Here is a 10345-nt window from a genome sequence, read left to right on the forward strand (position 1 = left end):
CTGACCCCAGTGTAGAAAGATGTCTCTCCTCCCTTTTTGACAGCACTTTTTACCAACTAGAGTCTGGAGACTTTTCCTAATGTCTCTTTGTAATCTCTCTTGCAATAGCCCAAAGCATTTGTCCTCCTCTGAGTAGGAACGTGAAACAGCTGCTCACTGTCACTCATATAATATATTTTTTAGATACTCAGAAACTAATTGCTAACATTTCCTGCTCCTACCTTTTCTTTTCTGAGTCAAATCATTCATTCTCCTTCTCCTCCCCCTCCTCCTCCTCCTCCTCCCCCTCCCCCTCCTCTTCCTCCTCCTCCTCCTCCTCCTCCTCCTCCTCCTCCTCCTCCTCCTCCTCCATATATAAATTACTTCCACATAGGGCCTATTTCCAAAATTGCTAATCATTTAGTTCCTGTCCTCCAGACTCTTTCAGCATCTGGATGTTCGGTGAGTGTCATGAAGACATTGCCATACAGCACTGATATTATGGCATCTGGGAAAAATTTTAAACATGTCCACGGGAATATTTTCTGTTGTTTTACAAATTACAGGCAAACCATTAAAGAAAATTATGGTTTTCCCAGTTCTCAGATGGTACTTTGTCTAAACTAATACAAGACAAGAAAGGTGGAGCAGTTTATATTGTTTTCCTTGTGTTGGAAAAATGTTATTTTGGAAAGCTGTTATGCTCTTTAAATTTAGTAATTATTCACATTTGTGTTTTTGAACATATAATGTGAGGTATGCCAATAGGCTAGAGAAATTTAAAGGACAAACAGAATATCCAATAAAAAATGGGCAGAGGACCTGAACAGAGACCTCTCTCAAGAGGACATACAAATGGCCAACAAATATATGAAAAGATGTTCAACTCCACTAGCTATTAGGAAAATGCAAATCAAAACTACAATGAGATGCCACCTTACACCTTTTAGAATGGCTATTATCAACAAGACAAGCAATAATAAGTGTTGGAGAGGTTGTGGAGAAAAAGGAGCCCTTATTCACTGCTGTTGGGAATGCAAACTGATACAGCCACTATAGAAAAACAGTATGATGGATCATCAAAAAATTAAGAACAGAGTTACCAAATGACCCAGCAATCCCTCTTCTGGGTATCTACTAAAAAAAGCTCAAAAATATTTATTCACAAAGATATATGCACCACTATGTTCATTGCAGCTTTATTTGTGATGGCCAAGACATGGAAACAACCAAAGTGTCCTTTGATAGAGGATTGGATAAAGAAGATATGGTACGTATATACTATGGAATACCACTCAGCTATATAAAAGGTGAAATACTGCCATTTGTGACAACATGGATGGACCTTGAGACTATTATGCTAAGTGAAGTAAGTCAGAAAAAGCTAATAACCATATGATTTCATTCATATGAGGGATATAAAACTTAAACTCAAAGACAATAGTATGGTGGCTACCAGAAGAACGGAAACGGGAGGCTATAGTAAAGTGTAAAGGGGGTCAAATATATGGTGACAAAAGATGGTTTGATTTTGGGTGGTGGGTACAGGTCATAAATCATAAAATTGTTCATTTGAAACCTATAAAACCTTATTAACCAATGTCACCCCAATACGTTTAATAAAAATTTGAAATGAAAAAGAAATCACTCATTTAAAGGAATCAGGCAAGGCTTCACAGAAGACGTAGCATTTGTGATCTTAAAGAGTAAGTAGTATTATGACATAAAGAACTTGGAAAGAAGAGAAGTTCAAAGGGGAAAACAGCATAATAAAAATCTTGAAGAAATGAGAACACTTTGAAGAAGAGGAAATGGTTTAATTTTGTGTCATCCACATTGGATGGTGTGTCAAGAAACATTAGGCAATAGGCTGGAACTGTATATTGAGGCTAGATTATTTAAGATATTTAGGAAAGTAATTCTGGCAATGGAATAAACAACGAATAGAGTGATTAGCAGTAGAGAGATAAGTTTTGAAGCTGATGCAATCATGATAACTGGGACAGATATATGTTATCATGATAACTGGGACTGATATATGTTATCTCAGGAGAGAGTCATGAGTATAAAGTATAAGATGAAAAGATTAGGGCTTACAAGAAGATGAAAATAAGAGAAGGCCTTTGGATTTGGTGATTAGAAGATTATTGACCAACCTTAGATGGAAAGTTATCAGGAGAATGGAGAAAGTGAGCACCCTTAGGTCAAATGATGGCAACTTGTCAGTTAAGGGATGTTTTCTTACCGGTTGGTTGGTTGGTTGGTTGGTTGGTTGTTTGGTTGGTTGGTTGATTTGTGGGATATAAGACTTAAATATTTTTTAGCTAATGTCAGGGGGCTAGTGGGAAGAGACACATTAAAGAGGCGAAAGAAATAAAAGTCCCAGATGGGATAAGAAAAGATGACAAAAATAGGGGCATGGTCTTGGCAAGCTTAAGAGGTATGTCTTCTGAGATAACAAGGAGAGAGTAAAAGAGTCAAATTGTGGAGAGATTTTGAAGTCTAGAAGAGAGTTCAGGGAGCTCATATCATCTGACATTAATTATTTTAGTTAAGTGGATGGGGAGTCATCTATGTGGAATAACGGTAACAAATGGTGCCTGAATTTTAAGGGGGTAAAGAAGATCTGGTGTAAGTTCCATGGAGAAGCAATAAAGAGCAGTTAAGAAATCAATTGCCAAGCAGCAGTGGGTACCCAGCCAAGGAGAGTGAATAGCACACATGCATAATGAGCATCTGTGGGATATTTAGTGAAGTGACAGCAGAACATCTGATAAATTCTTCATTTGCCTTGATAATTTCCTCTCTCAGATGTGGAGGAATGGACCAGGGAATTAGTAATCTCTCCTTAATTCTGATCAACACAAAGTGGAAATGTTAGGCATAACCAGAGCAGTGTTTATTTCACCAGAAAGTGTGTAGCAGAGTCAGACAGGTAGTCTGGATACTGGGCAAGTCAATGTCTGGAAAGTTATTTGAGCTCAGCAATATATGAATTTGAGAAGGCAGAAGTGGCACATAACCATGGTAAATATAGAAGAGAAGCATAAATCTACTTTAAAACTGGCACAAAGACCTAGCTAAGAATAAATTACTTAACAGGAGCAAAAGTGAAAATGCTTTAAGGGAATTGACAGTATATCCTTTAAACAGGGTGGGGGGGAAGTAGGTTTACAGTTATTCATATGGAAAATAATGCAATAAATAATAAGTAATAATATAAGAATAAATTCTGTGTTTCCCATATTCACAACTGTAACTCTACTTTTGCCCCACCCTCTAGATCAGTGACATGATGTGACTAATGTGAACTTGGGCTACATTTCTAAAAGTAGCACACAGAACCAAGACACCCTATAAGATTGAGTTTTGGGTGTCATGTCCAAGATGTGAAATATAACTCTGCTGTTGTCCTGGATTTTTGAAACAGGCCCCCCAGATTATTAATGATGAAGAGGAATAAAGCCCTCCATACCCCAAAGGGGTGTTCTAGATCACTTTTGTGGAACATGGTAACAGACTAAATCCAGTTAGGTTGGCATGAGCACATCACCCACCTCAATGGGAGATGATAGGGAGGTGCACACTCCTTTCTTTAGGCTGGAGAAAGGCTGAGGGGTTGGCCATATGTCTCTCTCTCTCTTTTTATAAAGTCCTCACTCAGGGATATGGAGATATATATATACATATATATATATAATATATATGTTAGTATATATATATCAGAGAGGAAGAGAGAGAGAGAGAGAGAGAGAGAGAGAGAGAGAAACATCAATGATGAGAGAGAATCATTGATGGGCTGCCTCCTGCATGCCTCACACTGGAGATTGAGCCTGCAACCCGGGCATGTGCCCTGGTGGGGAATCAAACTGCAACCTTGTGGTTCATGGGTCAAGGCTCAACCACTGAGCCATGCCAAGGATATGTTTTTATTAATTTTTAGAGAGAGAAGACAGAAGAGAGAAAGAGAAACATTGATATGAGAGACACATCAATCAGTTGCCTCCCATAGGCACCCCAACTGGGATTGAACCCACAACCTAGGAGTATGCCCGACTTGGAATCAAACCCACAACCTTTTGGTATATGGAATGATGCTCCAGCCAACTGAGCCACTGGGCCAGGGCTGGCCCATATCTCTTGAAGTTTGGGGCACAGACACAAATGCTCATCTTCCCAAAAGTCTAAGATGGACAGTCTGGTTCAGGGACCTCTGAAGAGTACAGCAATGATACGATGTATTGGGAGGGACAGCGCTGTCACTAGCTGTAAGGAAAGTGTAGTGTCCTGAGGTTCACTTGTGGACTCAGCTCAACAGGGGAACACAGGCCTAGAGGTCCAATGTGCCCAGAACCCAGGGTCTGACCAGGGTAGTAAGGGATCAACCACTGTTTAGGTCAGTGCTTCTCAAACCTTAGCCTGCATTAGAATCACCCTGAGGGCTTGTTAAACAGACTCCTGGGCCGAACTCCTAGAGATTCTGATTCCTTAGGACAGAGGGGTCCCAAAATGTGTATTTCTAACAAGCTCCCAGGTGATAATAATTTTGCTATTTGTGGGCCACACTTTGACAAGCACTGGGTTAGGTGTCACTAGCAGGGCATCTCAGAGGAACATGCAAAAGTGCCGCATAGCAGCAACAATCAGCTTCGCATATCTATGATGCCTAGAAGTCTTCAATTGATTTAACTTCCCAGCCAATTTCCCGTGGTCTCTCCCACCCCCGCCTCACCCAGAAATGGTTAGAAACAGCAGTTAGTTAGAAGAGGCAGTGCTATGAAACAGTAAAATAGGCAACCAAACTCTGTCCTCCAACTCCAGGCTTCAAAGACTCAGTCAGATCTGAGCAGGAGCAGGGCATAAGCCCTAAACTGGACATGTATTTGTAATTTTGACTAAACTGAGGGGATTGGACTGGAGTTACACAGTTATTAGATTTTTAGTGCCCAAACCAAGGAACTACTATTGTATCCAATAGTGGAAAAGCTGCAGCGGGTCTGTTTCAAATTTGTACACAAATGGAAAAGGAACTGGTTGAAAAACAATGGATACAACAATAAAGTTGATTGAGCCCCTCTTGTTTAATCAGCCAATTACACGTGTCTTCGAACAGTATTTTTCAAACGCCTAACAGATCTGAAGAAGTATAGTCAGGACAGCAGCACCCATGCGAGGAAATAGGGAGCTGCTGGCTGGAGAAGACTGAGGAGGCATAATCACACTTACAGTACAAAAGGGCCATCTTGTCAAGAAGGATTAGCCTTCCCTGCAGTGGCAGAGGCCACACTTAGCTTAAGTTCGTGAAAGTTAAAGGGGAGTCTGCTTGGGCGCCATATGAGGAAGACATAACAAATAAAGCCACATTATTGACACCAAGTGATGGTCACTTGCCTGGAATGCTGAAGAGCTAGATTTGCACATGGTGAAGGGTACATTATGGATGCCGTCTAAGTACATCAACTTTACAGCAACATCTTGGAGCAGGTATGGTGAAAGGTGGGCTCTCTGGGCTAGGTCATCAGGCAGTGAGGGCCCACGGGCTCCCTGCCCCTGCTTCCCTCCTTGTACTTAAGCTGAGACCGCCGACCCTATACTGCAGCTCAGCCCTCTCTGGCTCCAGGACCACTCCCAAGGTAACCTGGGATGACACGGGCTTCCCATGAGGACAATTGCTCCCTCATTGTCTTAGCCCTGGTTAGTTAAAATTTGTCACATGGACCTTTGCAATGAGGCCTTTCTGAGACAGAGTAACAGACTAATCTGGACGATTGGATCCTGCCCGACATCCACAGCTCTTCTTGCTGTTGTCAGTCCTCTCCCTGCCCTCCCCAATCAGGTACCCAGGCAAGAGCACCATTGAAGTAACTGACCAGAGTCTAGGCATGATGGGAAACCAGGAAGTCAGGGACAGGGTGGAATGCATGGAGAGTCCAAGGACAGACAGGGAAATAGGAAAGATGATGAGCATGTTCAATGACAGCGGTAGAAGGAGGAGAAGGTTAATACGATATTCCTGACTATAAAATGTGGAAGTTTGTTTGTTAGGCCTTGTTTGTACTATTACTGACAAAAACGGTGATTCGTTGTGCCAATCAAAACTTGGAGCAGACAGAACGGCATGGTGCTTCTAGCTCAAATGTTGACATAATCATATAATAATCTGGGATCAAGAAATTCTTAATCCTCCACATTAGCTTCCCAATGTCCTCAGGGGTGCAGAAAAATATTAGCAGGGTCAGGTGACCACAGGAAAGTGATTCTGACAGCTGCAGGCCTTAGCATTTACTCAGTGAAACAATGGCTAACAATGGCTTTTAGACAAGTCTTTCCAATTTGTTCTCAGCATTGCAGCCAGAGTGCTCTTTTCAAAGCACAGATCTGATCATGTCACCAACCTGCTTAAAACCCTTGAATGGCTTCCCACTGTTCTTGGAATAAAGACCAAATCCTTAACTAGGAGCTGCAGGGCTTGGCCCTTGCAGGGGTTGAGTGTGGGGGTAGGGGTACACCTTTGCCCGCGCTCTTCTCTGGGTCTGGAATGCTCCCCACCAGCCTTTCTCGGTTAGCTTTAACTCAACCTTGTCCTTTAGATCTCAGCTCAAACAGCACTTTCTCAGGGAAGTCTTCCTGAGTCTGCACCCCGACCTGGAGTCCTTTGTTCCTGGCTTTTTATAGGGCTCCGTTTTTGTTTTTGTTTTTGTTTTTGTTTTTGTTTTAAAGCACTTATCTCAATTTGTAATTATACATTAATCAGCACCATTATTTGTTTACTGCTCTTCTCACCCCCACTAGCCTCTCAGCTCTGTGAGTGAGAGAGGTCTTTTTATTCAGCATCTTGTCCAGAGCCTAACATTGTGCCTGGCTCATAGGAAGTCCTCAATGCCTTTTTTTGTTGTTGTTGAAAGAGTGAAAGGACTATTGTACTTTCCTTCCAAAATGCTGAATTCTACAAAGGGAGGAAAGTGTTAACCAGACATCAGAACAAAATTCTTAGTAATAATATTTCCTCTGCTTTCATGCAGTGATTTATTTTAAAATGCAGAACCCTATGAGCTCTAATCTTCCTTCATATTATATAGAAATCAGTTCATCAGACTAACCCTCTAACTCTACCTGGTATTCTCATTTATTCCTCATTTTCTCTGGAATGAATTTAAGTAGTCCTTCTTAGGGTTCATCTTTTTGGGAACTTGTATAGAGAACATTTTATTTTAGGTTAATTCAGTTGAGATTTTATTTAAAGGCACCCTAAGTTACAGACATTTACAGGTAAATGTTTATGAAAAAGTAATATATATATATATATAATATATATATATATATATTATATATATATATAATATATATATACTCAGTATGTGTGTATGTCTATCAATTCATCTAAAAATAGGTGCTTTCATGACTTGAAATAGGAAAGATTGCATCTAGGCAAGGAAATCATTGCAGTGCTGAAGCTTCCACCCCCAGACTCTTTACACTCTCCAGCTAAATTTTGCAGGATTTGGTGGAGTGAGCAGGCAGTCATGATTTACTGATGACTGGCAGAAGGACATGTACTTCCCTCCTAAACAAAGCCTCAAATAGTGAGTCATAACTCCGGTGGCGCTGTTCTCTAAGACTCCATCTCTGTCTATTTCAAATCCAAGTTCTGAAAAGAACACAGTCTAGATCCAGCCCTTTAGACTCTGTTTGGCAACTGAAATATACATTTCCTCTCCACATTCTCTTTCTTTTTTCCTCTGCAGAGAGTTGACAGCCACTGGGCAGGAGTGGTCAACTGTAGTGACCATGATGAATAAAGAATCCACTGTCATCTGCTGAGTGTGCCATGGTGGTGAATGTATCTTTCAGAAAGCCACAAAAATGGACATTTAATCATTTACTGACTCATCTGGACAAACAGCTGCCGCTAGGACTATCTACAAATGGCAAAATGTTGCAGAAATCTGGTTATTACCTTTAACAGTATCATTCTAATATTTCTGCCACCCAGAAGAGATTTTTTCTTGATGTGCATGAAAAACAATTCTTCATTTTATTCTGCTGCACCCTCTAGTTATTGTCATATTTCTCATCATCTTTTCACTGCCAGATTTCTTAAAGAATGGCTCTACAAGACCTGTCTTTTTTTCTTCACCTCTTTTTTTCCTGAACTCATTTTTCTTCCCACTATATGACTAAATCTGTTCTCACAAAGATCCTAGAAACCTATTCTAATACTTTTGATTATTGATTTCCTAATTTAATCTTAGGGAGTTGGCCGTTTTCATTCTTGCTGTCCTCCCTAAAGTTTCTAATTTCACTGACCCTCCTGTGACCCTGAGGCTTCAGGAACAGTGCTCTGAAGAAATTACTTTCTTCCTCATGAGACTGCTTTCTGGATTTTAGCTGCCAGTGCGCAAACACCACTCAACACCTAGGCTCAGCCTTGTATTGGATTCCTCTCTTTCTTTCTGAGTTCTCATTTATTTTCACATTTTCAACTACTATCTCTTTCAAGTGAGTCGAAAAATTTCCCTCCCTAGGACTGAATTCTTTTTCAGAGCTTCAACATCACAACTCTATCATCTAGTTGACTATCTTTACATTAATGACTATCCTGCTAACACTTTCATATCATCATATTCGGTTTCCCTTCCCATCCCTCTTAGCCAATGTCTTTTGCTCATTGAGATTTGAAAACTCATGTTTATCTGTCTCCTCCTTCTCAAACAATCTCATTATCTAATCACTTACTAGCATCTTTCTATGCCTCTAAAATCTGTCACTGCCACAATCCGGGGTCTTGCATATCATGTCTAGATTTTAGCAATCAGCTTCTAACTGGTTTCCCAATAATGCCTTCCCCTTTCAGTCCATCCTGCCCATGGCTGTGAGAAGAATCATTTCACCACTTGAAAACATTATTGTCTATAAGAAATATTCCAAATATCCAGGTGAGGCAGGAAAACACCTTGAGATATTAATTGGGAATTTCCTCATCTATTTCAACCTACCCCTTTCCACAAAGACAGTTTAGTTCAGCCTTCCAGCTCTCAGCTACCTTAGAGGGGAAATTTGTATTTACTGGTGACTGAAAGGCTCTTCCTTAAATCCTATGTTCCCTGAAGACTTTGAAGGCAACTGGAGGAGGGAGAGGATGATCGCTTCAGATTCAGAAAAGGGCTGAGGTTGCTGAGATCGTGAATAGAAAGTTTCCTCTGGAGCAGTACCCCCAAAAGGAGGCAAGATATCAAAAGCAGTGGCAATCAGGTTTCTCCAGGAAATAAGACCATGTTCGAAGTCTTAGCAAAAATTCCTCTATGCTAGTTGTCTCAAAACAGCAGTTAGTCAGGGGGCTTTAAGGGACTATTATGGGCACAGGGAATCCGAATAGTCAGCATTTTGGACTGCAATAGATAACAGAGATTGAATCTTTTTTTTTTCTGGGACCCAGGTAAGCTTCTCAAACTCTAATGTGCTCCTAGAATGGGAGATAGCAAAATAATGACTGAAATGGACCATCCCACCAGTTTGGTAGAAGAGTGCTCAGAGAGGGATTTAATTTGGAACAAGATTCATAACCTCTACTCAACATGAAAGGCTCTCTGAGATCCCCTGCCTTCATTCATTCACTTAACAAGTATGTACTTTGTGTCTAGTATGTTGCTTGGGAACACAAAAGCAAAATAGAATATTTTCTGTTTTTAAGTCATAATAATGGAAGATACAGGCATATTCCCTCTTCTCTTTTTCAAGGAAACCTTCCCATGACTTCCTTCATCATAGTTAAATCCCTTTATAGACATTTTAAATAACATGTGTTAACTGTGTTAAGTGCTCCCAAGACGTTATACATTTGAGTTATTTAATTAATTCAGTCACCTCCCCCAAACCCAATAGACTTTAAGTTCCACGAGAGCAGAGAGCAATAAATGTTTGGAGTGTCCATGATGAACATTTCCTGTTTCCATGTTAATACCTTCTGCTCTGCTCTTCACAGCCTCTGCCATTGTCTCATAAAGATCTTGATATCTTGAGAACATGTGGATAGAATTTTCCTCTAACTCTTTCCTTTACCATTGTCCCAAACTGAATGCCCGCCTCAATGGCAACACCTTTACCATCACTCTTGAGGCACAGGTTATGAAGAGTCTTACATTTTTAGTTGTTTCTTTCTCTGTAATTGTCCTGTCTCTTCAACTGGTTAGTATGCACCTCAGTTGACAGGACTATATGTTATATTAGCCAAAAGCAAGGTACACTTAGTTAGCACTCAACCAGAAAACCTCTGGTATGTGTATCTCAGGGGTTGATAGAGATTGTATTCTTTGTGAGAGGCATCTCTGAGTGTACAAACTGTAAGGCTATAAGTACATGACGGCCC

Source organism: Myotis daubentonii, chromosome 4 (genome assembly GCF_963259705.1).
Source record: "Myotis daubentonii chromosome 4, mMyoDau2.1, whole genome shotgun sequence".
Taxonomy (NCBI): domain Eukaryota; kingdom Metazoa; phylum Chordata; class Mammalia; order Chiroptera; family Vespertilionidae; genus Myotis; species Myotis daubentonii.